Below are 21,235 nucleotides of genomic sequence, written 5' to 3'. Positions count from 1 at the left end.
GTGTATCTTCTTTGGAAAAATGCCTATTCATGTCCTTTGCCCATTTTTAAATTGGATTAATTGCTTTTTTGCTATTGAGTTGTGTGAGTTCTTTATATATTTTGGCTATTTGTCCTTTATCATAAATATAGTTTGCAAATATTGTCTTCCATTCTGTAGGTTGCCTTTTCAATTTAATTATTGTTTCCTTTGCTATGCAGAAGCTCTTTAGTTTAATGTAGTCCCAATTGTTTATTTTAGGTTTTGTTGTCTGTCTTTTGGTGACTTATCAAAGAAATTATTGCCTAAACCCATGTCAAGGATCTTTTTCCCTGTGTTTTCTTCAAGGAGTTTTATGGTTTCATGTCTTACATTTAAATCTTTGATCCATTTCAAGTTAATTATTGTGAGTGATGAAAGATAGGGGTCCAGCTTCATATTTTTACATGTGGATATTCAGTATTCACAGCACCATTTATTGAAGAGATGGACCTTTACCCATTGTGTGTTCTTAGCACCCTTGTCAAAAATTAATTAATCATATATGTGGGGGGTTATTTCTGGACTCTTTATTTGGTTCCAACAATCTCTGTGCCTGTTTTTATTCCAGTACCATACTGTTTTGATTACTACAGATTTGTAATATAGCTTGAAATCAGTATGTGATGCCTCCAGGTTTGTTCTTCTTTCTCAAGACTTTTTTTTTTTTTTTTTTTTTTTTTTTTTTTAGCTATTCAGGGTCTTTTGTGGTTCCATGCTAATGTTAGGATCTTTTTTCTATTTCTGTGAAAAATGTCATTGGAATTTTGATCAGGATTACATTGTATCTATAGATAACTTTGGGTTGTAATTCTTCCAATTATTCCAAGAACACAAAATATCTTTCCACGTATTCATGTCTTTTTCAATCTGTTTCATCAATGTCTTAGAATTTTCAGTGTACAGGTCTTTCACCTCCTTGGTTAGTAGTATTCCATTATGTAAATATATCATAGTTTATTCAACCAGTCTCCTATGTTTGAACATTTAGGTAGTTTCCTGATATTGATAATTTGTATTTTCTCTTTTTTCCCCTGATCCATCTAGCTAAGGATTGATCAGTTTTGTTGATCTTAAAAAAACAATTTCATTTTCATTGATTTTCTCTATTGTTTGTCTTTTTCTATTTCATTGATTTCTGCTATTACCTGAACAATTTCCTTTTTGAATTCATTCTGGATTTTATTTGCTGTGTTTTTCTGGTCTGTTAAGGTAGAAACTTGGGTCAATGATTTTAAACCTTCTTTTCTAATACAAGCACGTAAAGGTATAAATTCCTTTCTAAATAGTACATTAGCTATAACCCATACATGTTGATATTATCTGTTTTCATTTTTATTCAGTAAAATATGTTTTGAACTCATGTACCTGTGGTTTCTTCTTTGATCCATGGCTTATTTAGAATTGTGTTATTTAATTTTAAAATACTTGGGGTTTCCAGATAGCTTTCTCCCATTGATTTCTAATTTAATTTCATTTTGGTCGGAGAACATATTCTGTGATTTCAATCGTCTTTCAATTTTTTGAGACTTGTTTTGTGACCTAGCAGATGGTCTCTTGTGATGAACCATGTGTGCTTCAAAGATTGTATTTTCTGCTGTTGCGGAGAGGACTGTTCTGTGATGTCAGTTAGGTCAAGTTGGTTGATAGTGTTCAAGTCTTCTAAATTCGTACTTATTTTCTGTGTACTATCAGTTGAGAAAAGGAGGGTTGAAATCTGCTACAGTTATGGATTTTCCTTGTTCTCTCTGTTCTGAGAGTTTGGGCTTTGTGTGTTTTGATGTTCTGTTATTCAGTACTTCCCCAATTGAGATTGTTATGTCTTATAATTGAATTGATCCTTTTCTCTTTAGGAAATACCCCTCTTTATTCCTGTTAATTTTACCTATCCCAAAATTTACTTTGATTTAGTATAGCCACTTTAACTACCTTACAAGTAGTGCTTGCATGGTATGCCCTCATCCGTTTCGTATATCATCTTCATCCTTTTACTTATGTCTCTGTATTTTAAACATGTTTCTTAGAGGTGGTATATAGTTGGATCTTGCTTTTATATCCAGTCTGATAATCACTGGCATTTTACTGAAATATGTAGACTAGGGGTTGGCAAACTTTTTCTGTAAAGAGCCAGGTAGTGACCTGGTCTTTGTCATAATCACTAAACTTTGCGATTGGAGTGTGAAAACAGCTGTAAAAAATACATATGCACATGGCCCATTTACTTACAAAAATAGGAGACTCCTGCTTCTGCTTTTTCTGCTTCTCCTCCTACTTGTTTGGTCTTGCTTTGCTTCCCCCCCCCACCCCCCTTCTCCTTTTTCCTTTCTTCCTCTCCCTTCCTCCACCCCTTCATTTCCTCGTTCTCCTTGTTCTTCTCCTTTCGTAGAGTATGTTTTTCTGATACAATTTTCCATAAGCATAATGGACTTCCATAAGTACTTGTTTAGTATAAGTCTGGTTTGCAAAAAAAAAAAATTCTCGTAGCAGGTTTTTGTCTGAAAAGTATTTATTTTGCCTTTTTTACAAAACATATTTTTGCTGGATCTAGAACTCTAGGTTGAGAGTTTTCCTTTTAGCAAAATAAAGATGTCATTCCATTGTCTGGTGCCTCCATTGTTTCTGATAATAGTCTTCAATTATTTTTACATTTGGTCTACTGTTGATGTTTTGTTTTCCAAATGCTTTTAAAAAGTATACTCCTATCACTCTTTTCACCAATTTTATGATGACAAGACTTCGTGTTGTTTTCTTTTGTTTTAATTCTGATTAAGCTTCACTGAGCTTTATTAATAGGAATGTTTATAGTTCCATCAAATTAGAAGACATTTTGGCTATTATTTCTTCAAATATTTTTCTGTCCCCCCCACCACTTTTCTGAGATCCAAATTATGCATATATTAGGCAACTTAATAATGTCCCACAGATCACTAAAGTTTTTCTTTTTAAACACTACTTTTATTCCACTGTTTCATTTCTCTTCTTCAGGGATTCCAATTATGTGTATATTTAATTTTTGCGTATCTGTTTTCCATTCCCATCACATTCTCTCTGATCCCCTTTTAAATGCCTTTATCTTGGTTTCATTCACTTGTTGTTTTACTCACTTTCTTCAACGTTTCGTAGTAGATTTTTATTTGAATTCCTTCTTCCTTGGGCATCTTGTAGTTTATCCTTCATTTCTGAGACTTATGTTTTTTTAAACAACTTTTTTTTAATTGGGGAATATTGGGAAACAGTGTGTTTTTCTAGGACCCATCAGCTCCAAGTCAAGTCGTTCTATTTCAATCTGGCCCATGTGGGAACCTTGTGGTTAAGAGCTGGAGCTCTAACAAACTGAGCTAACCGGCCACCTTAGACACTTACGTCTCGTTCTTCAATTACTTTCCTGAGTTTGATTAATTCTTGTTGCACTTCTTCCTGGGTTTTTAATTTTATTTTACTTGGTCTACATCCAGTCCCAGTCTTTGATTCTAAGTGGGTTTTTTTTAAAAAAAGAAATGATCTTTACGTGCTTGTTTGTGATATATAATTCAGTGTAGAGTTTTGTGTTATAGTGTAGTATTTTGTGGTTGGTTTTGGGGAAAATTTTTCGTCAGCTAAAATCACTAATCACTCAGCTAAAAGTATGATTCATTTTTTTGGTGTGTGTTTGTGTTCTTATAGTTGCTTTGTATACAGTTGGTTTAATTTTTGCTATTCCTAGGTACTTTATGGACAATATAAATGCCTAATTCAACCAAAATATATAAGTAAGTACAGTTTAAAAATAAATAAATGAGTTTGTGATAGTGTAGGAGGGTAAAATTGTTGGTGTGTCTTATTTTGTAGGTTCCTTAACTTTCTTCTTCCCTTCACTGTTTTGTCTCCGAGGGTCATCACCCCTTCTCTAATCATCTGACTCCCTCAGAAATGCGGTTTTTGAGGCTGTTGCCTCGAATCCCAGTCACCTTCAAACCTCTTCTGCGTATCTAGTCTATGAATGATCACCCCCCAGACCTGAGTTTTAACACAGTGTTGGCCATTTTCTTGCTAGGGTGATTTTTAGTATATGTGCTGCCGAAGCGAGCACGTTGCTAGGGTGATTTTTGTCTATGCTTTGCTTAAGTCCTTTGCTCCCCTCTTTTATTTTATATGGAGCTTTTTAAGCCACTTCCCCTGCTCTTAGCACCCACAGGTTGTGGGAGCATGAGTTCTGCTGGAATGTTTATTTCTCTACTTACAGGTAGTTTGAAGTTTGAGTTGTTCCCTGTCTCCTATTAATGCTGCAGGTTGCACCATTTGTTGATTTTAAGGATTTTTGGAAAGCTGTATAGACATATTCTGATTCAGGCAACCAATATTATGTTCCAGACCTGGACCTTCTATTTGGAATTACTTCTCTAGTACCAAAATACGGTAATTTGCGAGCATATGGGCCAGAGAAGCTTCAGAGCAGAAATCAACATCGTAGTATGTACCGAGGGTCAGCAACCCTTTTCTGTAAAGGCCCAATATTAAATATTTTGGATTTGGGGGTCATACTATTGCTGTGGGCCATCACTTCTGCTGTTATAGCACAAAAACAGCCAACGACAAGTAACCAAATGAGTGTGGCTGTGGTCCTATAAATTCTACAGCAAAACAGACAGTGGGTCAGATTTGGCCCACACGCCATAGTTTGCCAACACTTGGCATATACCAGTCCCTAGGAAATGGTTTCAAAGCAGATAAAACAAATTACAAAATATTATGACAGGTGGTTCTGCTGAAAACTCAGAGACTATTAATAAAATAGCAATTTGATTTATTTGGAGTTTCACATTAAATACAAAAAAATCAGTTTGTATCCTTCATTAAGTAAGCAAAAGACTAGAGGTCTATCTTAAAATTTTGTAATGTAGCAAGTATGACCATAGAAGATACTTAGTGATGGAAAATGTTCACGACATATTGTTATGTAACACATTTCAGCATTCAATTGATAATTGTTGAATGAGTCTTAAGAGCTGATTACAGAACAGTATTAAAATGTGATTTTTTATTTTTTAACAGGACTTTATTGGGAAACAGGATGTACTTCCAGGATTTTTTTTCCATGTCAAGTCGTCGTCCTTTCAATCGTAGTTGTGGAGGGTGCAGCTCAGCTCCAGGTCCAGTTGCCGTTGTGAGTTGCAGGGGTGCAGCCCACCATCCCTTACAGGAGTCAAACTGGCAACCTTGTGGTTGAGAGCCCGCGTGCTGTGTTCAATCTTAGTTGCAGGGGTCACAGCCCACCATTCCTTGCAAGAGTCGAGAAGTCGAAACGGCCACCTTGTGGTTGAGAGCCCACTGGCCCATGTGGGAATCGAACCAGCAGTCTTCGGAGTTAGGAGCACGGAGCTCCAACCGCCTGAGCCACCGGGCCAGCCCCTAAAATGTGATCTTGAAGAGATGAAAGGATGTTTATCAGAATGTTAACAGTGATTGTGTTTAAATGGTATAGGCACGTACAGTTTTTGTTTCCACTTCAATATTTTCTTACTCTGCAACCATCCCATAATATGTAGAACATTTGTTAAATATATTTTTGATCTAAAAAGCAAACAATAATAGAATTATTTGTTTGTAATAGAATAATAGTGTTAAAAGACTTAAAAGTAAAAGATGTTTTAGTAGGTGGTCACAGAAGAAAACTGACAAACTTACTAGAGGCAATACCATCCAGTGTAAAGAGGATGGATTTTGGAGTAAGAACTGAGTTCAAATTCAAACTTTCTTAATATTTATGTGATATTTGAAAGTCAGACACCTCCCTGAGTCTTAGTTTACCCATCTGCCTCAATCTTGTGGTAAGAGTTAAAAGAGATAACTTACACGACTCATTCAAAGTGCTCTGTAAAGCACATTTACACTCCACTAGCTTTCCAAGCTAATTTCTTAGACCCACTTTCAAAAATTTGTTTTAAACTGAATTTTTGACCCATTTTGCCTTTTCTTTTATAATCACATGAAAAGTCTTTCTCTAAATCTCTTTATTCTGTGAATGCTCATATGTAATCTCAAGGTCATACAATCAATGAATACAAAGTGAAATCCAGCGCCCTTCTGGAAAATACTCCCCAGGCACTTGACAATCACCGTTACCGTTTTATGTGTACATAATAGAGGGTATAATTTTGTGTATTTGAATTTTTTCACGCAAATGGTATTGTACTCTATGTATCAATATGTAAATTGCTTTTTCACTGGACCCTTGCTCTTCTTTCTCACTGGTAGAATCATTTGGACCCTTCAAATCCTTGTAAAGCACCTATCACAACCTTTTTCCTTTGTTAAATTTTGCTAACGCATGGCAGTCCCAGAAGCTGTAAGAAGACATTTTTTGCAGACAATGGCCTCTAAAAATATTTCTCAGCTCTTGACTCCTGATGAGTCAATGTCATTATATATAGAAAGCTTTCATCATAGTAATGCCAATGTTAGTATTATATTTTAGGAATATTTCACCAGCAGTGAAATAGGAAGGATTGAGAAAATGACTAGTAGCACTGGATGCTTTCTTCTTCATGTTTCTAACAACAATCCTTTTGCAGTTACTGGAGCTCTGGATCATTTTTTTGGATATTTTTGCAGATGTACAGAGTCTCAAAAAGACTTAAGGAAAATTAAATTGTTTTCTGTACTGAACGAATTACTGCCAAATTTCAAAATGAACATGTGAAAAAGTAGGAAGAGGCAAGTTAATACCCATCATCTGAACATAGTAAACAATATGAAGATGATGAGAAATTCTTTGCTGTAGAGAACACTTACTTCCTGAACAACTGTTTAGAATGAAATTTCTAAAGAGTTTCCTTTGCCATTTACGTTGCATACATTTTGGAAAATCAATTTTTTTATTAGATTTGGAAAATTATTTTCAAAATAATCAGAATATTTCAAAACTCTTCAGGAATGTTTATGTCATTGAGAACTGTTAGTATGCTCTCTGATTTCCCATGTTCTCTGATAAGTTTTATGAACACTTTAAATATTTCATAGGGAAGTGGAAATGTAAAGCTTCCTTAAGCAGATGATAACTAATCCGTGAGTAACACTGTAACAATGGAATGACTGTGTTTTAGAAATATTTTACAAAACTAGTGTTTAATATTTAAATAATTTATAAAGTGATTTTATATTAAGTGAATCTAAAACTGAAACAAAATTGCTTTCTGGTCTGCTAAGCATTCTAATCATATTTAATTGATATGAATAAGGAAATAAGATATCATTTTACCGTTTGGGATATATGTAGTTTAGAAGATATAGCATTAATATCCTAATGCTACAATTTTGAGAATTTTCTAGGCAAAATATAAAGCAATTAATTATAATTTCACTTTGCTCCTTACTTATAACTAAATCTGGAATCAGTGGTATGGCTAGTCATTGGTTTGATAAATACATGTACAAATATCTTACAATGAGTTTCATAATTCCAATCTCGTATGCCTACTTGCTAGTGGATGTAAGTTTTGAATAAACATGAAATATTTTTTAAAAAGTTATTTACTCTTTCTTTCATTTATTCAACAGATATTTTTTATTTTTAATATTTTATTATTAAAGTATGGTTGTTATACTACATTAGTTCCAGCTGTACAACATGGTATTCAACATTTATATGTCTTACGATGTGCTCACTGCACTAAGCCTAGTACCCATGGGTCACCGTGCAAAGTTGTCACGCTGTTATTGACTATATGTCCGTTTACCTTCTTCACCCATCTCTCCATGTCCCCTCCCCTCTGGCAACCATGTTTGTTCTATGGTTCTGTTTCTGTTTTGTTTTTTCATTTGTTTTGATTTTTAAAGAAATTCCACATATAAGTGAAATCATGTGCTTTTGTCTTTCTCTGTCTGGCTTATTTCACTTAGCATAATACCCTGTAGGTCCATCCATGTTGTCATAAATGGCAGGATTTCATTCTTTTTTTATGGCTGAGTAAAATTTTTATTTATTTATGTATTTATTTATTTATTTATGTGAATATTCATTCACATCTTCTTTATCCCCTCATCTATGATGGACACCGAGATTTCTTCCATATCTTGGCTATTGTAAATAATGCTGCAATGAACATAGGGGTGCATATGTCTTTTTGAATTAGTGTTTTCATTCCTTGGATTTCTTTACATTTCTTGTAAAGCCAGTTTAGTGGTGGTGAGCTCCTTTAGCTTTTGCGTGTCTGGGAAACTCTATCTCTCCTTCAATTCTGAATGATAAGCTTGCCAAGTATAGTATTCTAGGTTGTAGTTTCCTTTCTTTAGCACTTTAAGTATTTCCTACCACTCCCTTCTGGCCTGTGAAGTTGCTGCTAAGAAGATACCCTAATGGGGTTTTCCTTGTATGTGACTTGTTTCCTTCTCGCTGTCTCTTTATTCTTAACTTTGCCATTTTAATTACAATATGCCTTGGTGTGGGCCTCTTTCAGTTCTTCTTTTTGGTAATTCTTTATGCTTCCTGAACCTGGATGTCTGTATCTTTCCCCAGGTTAGGAAAGTTTTCAGCCATTATTTCTTCAAACGTACTTTCTGCCCCTTTCTCTCTGTCTTCTCCTTCCCGAATCCCTAAAATGTGAATGTTAGAGTGCTTGATGTTGTCCCAGAGGTACTTTATAGTGTCCTCGTTCTTAAAAATTATTTTTCATTTTGCTGTTCTGATTGGGTGATTGCCACTATTCTGCCTTCCAGGTCACTAATTCATTCTTCTGTATTAACTAATCTGCTGCCTATTCCTTCTAAAGTGTTCTTCGTTTCAGTTGTCATATTCTTAATCTCTGATTAGTTCTTTATTATATTTTCTCTTTGTTGAAGTTCTCCCTGAGTTCCTCTACTCTACTCTCCAGTTTTTATTGTGCATCCTTATGACTGTTTCTGTGAATTCTTTATTAGGCCAATTACTTATCTCTGTTTCATTAGAGTTTTTTTTCCTGTTTTTGTTTTTTTTCTCTTGTTCCTTGATGTAGGGCATATTCTTCTGTCTCTTCATTTTGTTTGACTTTCTATGTTTGTGCCTATGAGTTAGATGAAATAGCTATCTGTCCCAATCTTGAAAAAGTGGCTTCTGTGTAGACTGTGTGCCAGATGGTTTTGGCAGGCCAGTTATAGTTGTGTGTGCTGCCTGACCAGAAGGAGTGAGCTCTGGGTGGGGAACCTGGTGTGTGTATGCTTCCTCGCCCTTCTGATCCGTGCAGCGCCGCGGGGTGTGTGCGTTATGAAGTGCCCTGTTGCTTTAATTGTTCAACAGATCTTTTTCTGAGTGCCTAGCATGTGTGAGATGCTGTTCTAGTCACTAGGAATACAAAAATGAGTAAAACAAAAATAATCCTTACTCGTATTAGCATGTAGTGAGAAAGACAATCAAAATGATAAATATAAATATAGCGCATTAAACAATGATAGTGCTAAGCAGGAAAAATAAAGCAATGAGGGGGGATAATCGGGGAGATTGAACTGTTAAGTAGAGTGACCAGGAAGGTGATGTCTGAATCGGGATGGAAGGCAGTGAGGAGCTTGCCATACAGATACAAGGGCAGGAGCAGCCCAGGTAGAGGGAGGAGCAGGTAAAGCCTGCTCTTTGGTGAATTGTGTTTGGTGTTTCAAGGGACAGCAAGGAAGCCAGCGTAGCTGGGGTAGAGAAAACAGCTGGAGCTCAGGTCTCAGAAGTAAGTAACTGGCAGCCAAATTATGTAGAGCTTCATGGCTGTTATAAAGAACTTCGGCTTTTACTCTGGATGTGCTGAGAGATCACTGGAGAGTTTTCAATGGAGGAGTGACATAGTCGGACTTACATTTTAGCAGGAAGAGCCTGTTGGAGGCAAGGACAGACGTGTGGAAAACACCTAGAAGGCTATTGCAATCTTCCAGGCAAGAGATGGTGGTGGTCTGGGTCATGGTGGTGACAATGGGTTTGGCAAAAAGTAACCCAATTATTTTGAAGGTGGAACTGACAGGATTTACTAACGGATCAGCTGGAGAGAGAGAAAGAAGTGAGAGAGATGAGTTCAAGTCAAATGACACCAACATTTTTTCTTTTTCTTTTTTTAACCTGAGCAATTAGTAGAATGGAATTGCCATTACCGGAGATGAGGAGGACTGCTGGGATGGTGTTTGGGGATGGCAGCCACTAAGAGATAAGCTTTAGACTTTTACAATTTGAAATGCGCATCACTGCACTAAACGATGATGTCAGACAGACAGTTGCATATGCAGGTCTGTAATGTGGGGGAGAGGTCCAGGTTGGAGATATACATTTGGGAGTCACCTGCAGATAGATGGCATACAAAGCCACAAAACTGAACAAGGGTCACCAAGTGAATGAGGACAGACAAGAAAGACAGGAAGACCAAGGGCTGTGGTAGGGGAACTGTAACACTGACAGGTCAGAGATGAGGAAGAATATTAAAGAGACTGAGGAAGAGTAGGCAGAAAAATAGGAGAGAGTGGTGTCCTGCAAGTGATTCCGGAGGAGACGATGAACAGCTACAACAAATGCTGCTGATAAGGTGAGTAAGATACGGACTCAGAAGTGATGAGTGGTTTTGAAAAGGGGGAGATTATTGATGACATAAGGCGAGCACTTTAGAAGGGGTGGGGTGGGTGCGTGCATACCTGATTGTAGTTGGTTCAAGAGAAAGTGGGAGCAGAGAATTGGAGACAGTGAGTATAGGATTTTTACTCCAAAGAGGATAGAAACAGGGCAGTGGTTAAAAGGAAAGTGGAGTCAAGCAAGAAAGTTTTTGAAAGATGTGAGAAAAAACATCTAGGCAATCCTTATAAAAAGAATGTCTAACAGTGGCCTGTTAGAAATGTTCCTTGAAATGTTAGGATGACAGTAGAGGCAGAGGAAGGGAGTTAAAGTGCAAATAATCTCCTGGGGGTAGCCGCAGTTTTTCCTACAAAGAAGCTGTGGTTTTGGTTGTGGTAGATGATTAAGATTTCCCACACAATTAATCATGATCCCTTTGTTAAAGAGCTTCAGTACACTATGTAATGCTTGTCTTCAGTTATTACTTCTATAGCTATGTATAAGACAAAGCAGACATGCTTGAATTTCATCTGCAGCGGAGGTCATTATACATTACTATAGTGGGTGATCTATGTGTATATACAGATAGCTATATGATATTGTACATTGCTACATGTACAATATATTATAGCTGTATATACAGAGGGTGCCAAAAAATGTATACACATTTTAAGAAAGGAAAAAACTGTATTAAAATTGTAATAATATATACCAACAACAAAAGATGAATACAAGTCACGTTTGACTTCTGCAATTACAAGAGGCACTCAAAGTGGTTATCATCCAGTGTCCAGACACTTCTGATTATGGCGAACTACTGCTTGAACAACATTGACCAAAGTGTCCACTTGTATCACCTGCCAAGTATCCACTGCGCATGCCATTTCAATTTCTTCACACAGTACCGTGCGTCTCAAACTTATCACAAATGCGTGCACTTGTTAGGTGTGAGGGAGGTTCTGCTGCACACTCATGCCTCCATTGTCGTACTTCCACAACGTTCTCAAATTTCAAATACCACTTCAAAACGGTCTTGCGCTCCTCAAACGACAACCATGCTTCTGCCATTTCCTTTGACTGTCCTGCCTGTCGCCTGGTGATGCTAGCGTCCATTTGATTAATGCCATCTTTTGAGCGAACGTCATACTACACATTGCTACTGTAATTCAATTCAACTTTGAAAAGTAATACATAGATAGCATCTCTTAAAATGTGTATACTTTTTTTGGTACCCCGGTGTGTGTGGTACCATATATATATATATACACACATATATATACACACACACACTACATATATAGCACCCATTATAGGAATGTATAATGACTTCCAATTATATATATATATATATATACACACACAAATTACGTATACACACATATAAATTGGTGCTATATTGTACATTGCTCTATGTAGGACATAAATAGTGGAAAATCCCAAATTCCTTTCTAGTTCTAATAGTTTTTGAGCTTATCACACTACATAAAGCATATAGGTTGCTTATCAAAATAACAAATTGAATCTATACAATATGTGAGGAAAGGATAGAAATGGGATCAAGAAGTAGGTGAGGGCCAGAGCACGTATGGCCAGCCAGCGGCCACAGTACAGGTAAGGAGCACTAAAACAAAACGCACTAGGAGCTTGTAGAAGAGACGCAGCCAATCTACTTTGCTATGACTGGGGAAGGTTTTCTGGAAGAGGTGACACCAGAGCATGGTGTGGTGCACTCTGTCCCCTCAGAATGACTTTTCCCCAGTGAGTTTCAGGTCTATTTTTCACACCGAGGTCCTCTACTCATATTCTTTGTTGACTTTCAGCATAACTTTAAAGAATTCATGCTGGCCTTGACACTATGAATGCATGGATCCATGGAGCCATACTTGAATTATTGAGTCTGATTAGAAATAAATATAAATAAAATATACAGCACTTTATTTACATAGTATTACACCCGAACACAATAATTATGCCAAAGGCATTATAACTTGAGATAATCACCAACCTATACAAAAGAATTCATAAAATTATATATGGGAAACACAAGTAAGGCCATTTTTATCTACTTATGTCAATTAATTTTCACAACAACTCCTTTGAAGTAAGTAGTGCAGGCATAATTGAATTATCACCATTTTTAGGGACAGATGATGATAAACAACCTAAATGCTTTATGTAGTGTGATTAAGCATGGTGGTCTGTAAATCAGAGAAGGGGGTACCAAGTGGCTGATAAACAAAGCAGTGCCAAGAGCCGGGCCTGAAGCTGAAGAGTTAAAGTGTTGGAAAGACCAAAACAGAAAAACCAAAGGTGTAACACACTCTTGTAAGTATTTTCACCAGGAAGTTTCTGGCTAGGCTTTCACATAGTGTTTGACGTGACCTACGGGCATTTGGCTCTGGATAAAGAGTTAAGGAGACGACACTAGCAGCAGTTCCAGCTCGCTGCCAGAGATCTGGACCTTGATGTCCTGCAGGCTCTTCAAACTCAAAAAATTGAAAATAACTCATCCCGCCAAGCCTTTCCTTTCATTTCAAGTCTTTGCTAATGTGCAGTTGTGTGAGGTGGACACGTCAGAGTCACTGTTGGCAGTTTCTTCTTGTTTACCTCCCATATCTGTTTAGTTGGCAAATGAGCCACAGAAGTTGTAGTCATGAAAGGGCTGTCAAGTCAATCTTCCTCAGTGTCCCCATTACTTTTTGTACCTGGTACCATGTAGGGGCTGCACAGACAGAAAGCGGGAAGGCATTTGTCGTCAGCTGCAGCTGACGCGCGTGGATGTAACTGATTTATCAAACAGTACCGGGGGTGCGGCGCGGGTAACGGACGGTAACGAGATCAAAGGGGGCTCCAGCTCAGTCAGGAAGGTCAGAAACATCCGATCCAGTTTGGAGAGTGTCTTCCAGAATAATCAGGCCCTAGTTAGACTACCAAGAGGTGAATCCACTTCCAGTTCTTTCCAATGCCTTCCTTTCCCTCTTCTTAGCTCTCTAGTTCGGGCCACTCATATGTGGATCGTGAGAACTTTCCCCTTTGGTGTTTCAAAGACGCTGCTTGAGCTGGGACACAGCTGACCTTCCCCAGCTCGCTCTAGACTATGGTAGCTATTCCCGGATTATCAATTCACCTTCGCAAACTACTAGTTCAGAATTATCTTTCTCAACACAGAAATTACATACTGCGCAGGTGCTAAAACAAACAAATTTAAACGGTACCCATTCAGCAGGATAAGTCAGACTCCTTCAGGTACTATAATGGGCTCTTCCCACACTGCTCTACTTTGCCTTCCCAACCTTGGTTCCCGCCACCTCTCCTATTATACCCACAAGAGGTTTTCCACAAATAAATGAAGTTCCCTCATGCTTGTGTCTCTGGTTACACTCTTTCTTCTGCCTGGGATTACTTACACTTTTTTCCTACTTGGAAGAAAGAGAAAGAGAGAGAGAGAGAGACAGAGAGAGAGAGAGAGAGAGAGAGAGAGAGAGAGAGAGAGAGAGAGAGAGAGAGAGAGAGAGAGGTTCAATAGAGTAAAAAATTAAGACTCAAAAAGCAAAAATCTTCAGGCTTTTTGAGAAGCCTAACATAGAATTCTACTAAACATGTGTGACTCTCAAGAAGGATTTTATCTGCCAAGAAGGACTCCTAATGGTTAACTAGGCCCAAATCCATAACGAGAGTTTAGCAGCCATTGCTGCCAGGATCCTCTCATGTATACTGCATTTCAGGGAAAAGCCACAGACTGAGCTGCCAGCCTCTTGTACTGTGTTCCTGTTGTCTGAGCTGACCCTTATAAAGGAGCTCCTCCTATTGTCTTTTGACCAATGGACTGAGACCTCCCCTGTCCAATTGGAGCTGCACAGCTATATCCTCATTTGCATTTTTACCAACCAATCAGAGCGGCTCCATAATGACCAATCAGGCCATGTGATTCTGACAAAGCAAGACAATGCTATTTGGACCAATCAAACTGTGCACATTTGGATTTCTCATTTGCACAAGAATGTATTAATCAGGAACTGGGAGGCATTTTCTCTATATATCAGGCCTCTCCTTCAAGGAGGGGCGCACTTTTTGGTTTCCACCTGAGGCTGCATTTCCCTGGTTTGCAAACTGTTCACCTGAATAAAGTTTCTCCTTTTACCATACCCTAGACTGGGGACTCCTGTTGGCATTGGATTGGTGGCAGTGACTTTTGTTGATACATGTCGTGAGGACTTGAAGAAATTCATACAGAGAAAATCAATCAACTTGAAGGAACTTAACTATAACTTGATTATTCTGCCTCTACAGGGATAAAGAAAAAGTAGTCTCATGAAAATATTGCTTACAATAAACATATGCTGACAAATGGACTGTAGGACAGTTCAGAAGTATACTGCTTCTCAACCTTCCTCCTGATTAAAGTCATGCTACATACAATAGAGCCAAAGTTAAATCTGGTCCAGAGAGAAAGGCTAGCCAATTATGTGGGAAATAATCTGGACAAGAACTTCACTTCTTTAAAGACATACATGCTGAATGTAGTAAAGGAAATTTGAAACTTCAGAAGATTTCAAAGTCAAGACCTGGGGGTTTGATTAATATTCTGGGGACAAACAAATAAAAAATGAAATATTAAGGATCAATAGCTGAAGAAACTAATAAACAAAAATACAAATATCTGTGACAGGACTTGGATTAAAGATACAACCCATGTGCTTGAAGAAGACAGCCAAAACTTGTTGAAATATATACTTGTCATGTTGAAACCAAGAAAGAATATTATGTAAAGAAAGGGATAAAATATCGAAAAGACAGAAATCTATACAGAAGCTATAAGTAATGATAAGGAACCCTGCAAAACTTTCAGAAATATAAAAATATTCTTAATGAAGTAGAGGCAATAAGCGGAGGTAAAGTTTCAAGTGCTATTTCCTGCTGAAATATGTGGGAGCACGTGGGAGGAAGCCGCGGCCTGGGACTGGAGCTCATTGAGAAGACAAATCCAACTCATTCAGGAGTCTCAGAAAGACACAGAAAAACTCTTGTTTACAAGGAAAATGAAGCTAAACATTTTAATCATGCATTGTGCAACTGAAATAGCCAGATTTTCATTCTGAATTGAATGGCAAATACAATATAACAAAGGAGAAAATGTCAGATGTAAATTAGTTAGTGACCACTGATAGAACATTGGAATGAAGCACTAAAAAGTCAGAAAAGAGAGGTGGTTTATGTCCCATGTGTGGAAACTATATCAGTATTAGTTGAAAATGACAGAGACCGTCTACAGTCCCAAATGATGGGGTATGAGGTAGCTATGAATGGGGAGAACAACAAAAACTTGAATTTTGATCACTGCAATGTAACCAAAGCACAACTGGAAAACAAAATGTATTGAAAACAGAGGCTCATAAAGAACTCCCTGAGCAAATGGATATGTAAGGACTGGACAGAACTGGTCGATATAGAAAGAATAAAAATTTGTAGGCAGAATTCAAGAGATGGCAGGTACTTTTTCAGAAAACAGAGCTTCTATGAATAGCAATTTGCTATTATTAAGAGAGAGCCCGTGACAATTGACTTATGCTTATACTACTGAAAGAGCCCTTACTAAAGAGAAGAAAAAAGTAGCCTAAGTTAGAAAGAAAAACACAATAGAGCTTTGCTTCAGAGAACAGTGATCGGAAGGCCTGCTCAGCCAGAGTCCACAGAGCAGTCTTCTGAAGAGATTCTTTTGAGTCGTTCCTGTGTCAGCCCCATTAAAGATGTTTCATTGACTCATCTGCTTAGTTAAATGTGACAAGAAGTGATCTGGAGACTATAGTTAGGACTCCACTTAACCTGAGATCTTCTTAAGAAATAGCTTCACAAACATCAACCTGTGATTCATGGTCTGCTTACCTTCATCAATGAACTTGGAGGCCAAGAAGTCCAATAGCCTCCCATCTCTGAGTGGTAGAGCACCCTACCAACCCCTCTCCCAGTGCACCTTAACTGAAGGACGCTGGGAAAATCTCCTTTGTGATGCTGAGGTCCTGAGACAGGGAAAGTACTCTCACCTGTGCCTATGACGAAACATGAACCATCTATCTCACGGTTCAGCAAACTTTTTCTATAAAGGGCCATCTAGAAAATATTGTACTCTCTGCGGGCCATATATTCTCTGTTGCAACTACTCCACTCTGCCATTGTAGTGTGAAAACCGCCACTGACAGTATGTAAATGAATGGATGCAACTGTGTCTCAATAAAACTTTATTTATAAAAACGTGGTGGGCTGGATTCGGCCCTCATGTAATAGTTTGCCAAGGCCTTATCTACGTAGCTGACAAAAACGTTAGGCTTTGGTGCTACTTCATTTAGGAAGTGTGGTCAAAACTCCCTTTTAGCCCACCCCCTGTGAATGTTATAGACTCCTACCCACCACTGATCGGGAGATGGCTGTGACCCTCTGGCCTACTTGTGATTAAAGGGTCCTCTGGCCTTGAATCTGAAAACTGACCAACCCACCACCTCAAATGGGGCTTGTGGTACATTTTTGTCTTTTCCAGAAATGACTGCAACAATATTTCCAGTCTTACATGCTCTTCCAAAAACTTGACTCTCCCCCAGTCAAGAGGGGGAAAGTCTTTCACCTTTTTAAAAAATTATTATTCACTAATAAATTTTATTTGGTTTCTCTGATTGATTTAAAATCTTTCCATCTTATTTGTTTTTCCCTGCAGCTAAACTAGAAATTTATAGTTTTTTCTCCTATAAAAATACAATGATGTTCTTATAAATTGCCGCCTCTGATTTTCTTGTCAGCCTGCTTCAAGGAAATTCATGTGTTGAACATACTTGCTTTGCAGTTTGGCCCGTACCAAATGGTTGTTTAATCCAAATATCTGAGCAGCAAACTGAGCTGATCCTTCTGGAGAAAGTATGGTTAAACAGCCAATACCACGGGGTAGTTGAAGAGAAGACCACACATCTTGAGCTTCTCAGTGTGGAGTGAGAGGAGAAGAGCTGGTGCAGCGTTTCCAGACATCACTGGTCCTAAAGCACTGCTTCTGCCCGCCAGTGCCACAAGTTCAGTAGGAATGCCATCCCCTTCACACTCAGCTTGAATCCTCAGAGTTTTACCTGGTCCTTTACAGGCAGATGTTACCTGAAGTTCACATGGAATGCCAAAATTTCCACAAGCCTTCTTGACGTTTGCACAGTGACTGAGATCGGAAGCTGAGCCCATCCATACTACAACCCTGCACTGACTTTCTGTTTCAGAAGCATCTGCTCTTTCTGCAACCAACCCACTCCTCCAGAGCCTTTCAGGAGTTACTTCATTGAGGTCATGATACGACCGTCTTACTGTTGGCTTCGATGTCCTCGGGGCCAGAGTCTTCAGCAATCATTATCGGTCACATCCGCAAGAACAATCTCTTTGGTGGTGACATCAACACCAAATTCAATCTTCATATCAAGCAGCGTAGGGTCCTGGGGCAAGCAGGATGCGTCCAGTATTTCAAAACTAGCCTGTGTAGTGTGACTCAGGATATCCACTTCAGTTTGGCCTATACCAAGTCCAGCAAAGCAAACATCTGCAGCAGCGAGCTGTTCCTCAGACCACTGTGGATCATTACTGGCCTCATCCTTGAAAAACCTCCACTTTAGGTGGATAAAACTTACTCGTGTATCCTTCCTTGACTCCAGGATTTCTCTTGAGAAAAGAACCCGTTGGGATTCTTCTACAAACCCATACAATTGGAATCATTTCACACTTAGGTGCAATGAAAGCTGTCTCCCCACATTTTTTTGTGAAAGCAGTTTTCATACCAGCTTCCTCTCACAACTGTAAAATATAACTGGTGATTTTATATGAGATAGCGGCCTTTCCTTCCAGGTGATTCTTTCTGGCTGTATTCCTGCTGGAATCTGGTCCCTGGACTGCAGGAGGACTTTTCTTGGACTATGTAACAATTCATAGGCTTCTTTTGTTTTACCCTCATAGAGCTTTTTACCCATGTTCCGTACCTCAGATGTCGCCATTATCCTCGGGGTCCGGGGGTAGTGAGGAAGACTTTTACTTTTGAATGTGTTAATTCTTTGTGATGACCCCAGAAGTAAGACCTCCAAGGTCAAGTCATAAAAGGCAATACAGCTGCCACCGGGCTCTCTCTGTTTGGGGTGTGCACCCTTGAATTTCAGCGCTATGAGTAAGGAACCACAGGCCACATAGAAAGGCCACATGAAGTGTCCCAGGTGACATCGACAAGCAGGAAAGAGAATGAGGAAGGCTTTGAGATGACTCACGCTATCGTCTCTCTGCTAGACACTGCAACTTGCTGATCAATTCCTACTTAACATGGGAGATTCCAAGTAAGAACCACATGAGCTCGTCCGACCTCTGATCCATGAGAAATAACAATAAAATGATAATTGTTTTAAGCCACTGACAATGTGGTGATTCATGCAGGATATGTACCTGGACCAGATTTTGGTAACTCTGAGTGGGGTGCTGCCATACGATGGCACACGTTGGCAGCAGGCAGTGGGAGGGATATAGGGGGGCCTGAGTAGACTGAGAGCTAAAGCCTGGCACCCTCAACGATGCTGTTGGCAAGGCCTTACAGGAAAATAAGAAAAATGCTATTGGAAGCTTGATGGAAGGAGATATTTGTTATGCAGCAATAGAAAGCCTTTCATACTGTTACTCATAGTAACATGGAAAATAGACAATGTACCTAATGAACTGATGGATCCAGCCAAGGAGATTTTTAGACAGATGTCAAGAGTGTCACTTAGTTCCTTTAAGCTGTGTATCATAAGGTATAGATAGAGACAAGCAAAAGACAGAATTGTTAAATATTAATGATCCAACAAAATTAAAAATAGAACTACCATATGATCCAGCGTCCCCACTCTGGGTATACACCCAAAATAACTGAAAACAGGCTCTTAAAGAGGTGTTTTCACAGCCATGCTCATTGCAGAATTCTTCACAACAGTGAAAAGGTGGAAGTAACCTAAATGTCCATTAACAGTTGCATGGATATAGGAAATGTGACACACACACACACACACACACACACACACACGCAGGCACTCTGGAGGTCTGAAACTTGTTGCAACAATGTTGCTAACCTTTTTGATATCAGAGGGATTATTCACTATGAATTTGTACCAATTGGACAAACAGTTAACCAAGTTTACTATTTGGAAGCTCTGAAAAGGCTGCGTGAAAAAGTTAGACGACCTGAACTTTTCACCAACAATTCATGGCTCTTGCATCACAACAATGCACCAGTTCACACAGCACTGTCTGTGAGGGAATTTTTAGCCAGTAAACAAATTACTGTATTGAAACACCCGCCCTACTCACCTGATGTGGCCCCCAACAACTTCTTTCTTTACCCGAAGATAAAGGAAATATTGAAAAGAGGACATTTTGATGACATTCAGGAAATAAAGGGTAATATGACGACAGCTCTGGTAGCCATTCCAGAAAAAGAGTTCCAAAATTGCTTTAAAGGAGCGTGGACTAGGCGCTGGCATCGGTGCATAGCTTCCCAATGGGAGTACTTGGAAGGTGACTGTAGTGATATTCAGCAATGAGGCATGGAGCACTTTTTCTAGGATGAGTTCGCGAACTTAATTGTTTGATCTTGTGTGTGTGTGTGTGTGTGTGTGTGTGTGTGTGTGTGTAGTAATTATTCTGCCATAAAAGAAGGAAATCCTGGCATTAACAACAACATGGATGAAGTTGGAGGACATATGCGCAATGAAATAAGTCGGACAAACACAAATACTATGTGATATTCTTATGTGTGGAATCTATAAAGTCAAACCCATAGAATCAGAAATTAGAACAGTGGCTGCCAGGAGTGCAGGGGTGAGGAAAATGGGGAAATATTGTTCAAAGGTTACAAACTTTCAGTTATATGATGAATAAGTTCTGGGGATCTAATGTACAGCATGGTGACTATAGTTAACACAATATCGCGTATTTGAAATTTGTTAAGAGAGTAGATCTTAAGTGTTCTTACCACACACACAGAAAAGGTAACTGTGGGAGGTAATGGATGTGTGAATGAACTTGACTGTGGTAATCATTTCACAATATCACACTGTACAGCTAAATACATGCATTTTTTATTTGTCAATTATACCTCAATGGAGCTGGGGAAAATGTGGTATATGCACAAATGGAATAGTATTCAACCTTAAAAAGGAAGGAAATTTTGTCTATGCTACAAAATGGATGAACCTTGAGGACATTACGCTCAGTGAAGTAAGCTAGGCATAAAAGGACAGATACTGCATGATTCCACTTATATGAGATACCTAAAGTAGTCAAACTCATACAAACAGAAAGTAGAATGGTGTTTGTCAGGTACTAGGAGCAGGGGGAGGTAGTGAATTATTTTTCGGTGGGTGTAGAGATTCAGTCATGCAGTACTGGGGATTCTCTCCAGAGCGACTACACAACAATGCATGTGGTTGACAGTATTGTACTGTACTCTTCAAAATTGTTAGTATAGTAAATTTTACGTTATGTGGTTATTTTTGCCATAGTAAAAAAAAAAAATAAGGATCTAGGACTTGTTGGGTTCAAAAACAAAACACTGTGTCTTATTTTCTGACTCTCCAAGTGAAAAACAATATTAAAGTTAAGAAATGACTTTTAGGCAGAGATCAAATAAAGTACACTGTCAAGAAAACATAT

At 38.4% G+C, this 21,235-nt stretch overlaps 1 pseudogene; it reads right to left on the bottom strand.

Moving 5' to 3' along the window:
- Window positions 1–17,305: 17,305 nt before the first annotated feature.
- Window positions 17,306–18,558, bottom strand: LOC117018679 (multifunctional protein ADE2-like; annotated as a pseudogene).
- Between the last annotated feature and the right edge of the window lie 2,677 nt (window positions 18,559–21,235).

Source organism: Rhinolophus ferrumequinum, chromosome 27 (assembly GCF_004115265.2).
Source record: "Rhinolophus ferrumequinum isolate MPI-CBG mRhiFer1 chromosome 27, mRhiFer1_v1.p, whole genome shotgun sequence".
Lineage (NCBI taxonomy): Eukaryota > Metazoa > Chordata > Mammalia > Chiroptera > Rhinolophidae > Rhinolophus > Rhinolophus ferrumequinum.
This window is presented reverse-complemented; position numbering and strand designations above follow the sequence as displayed.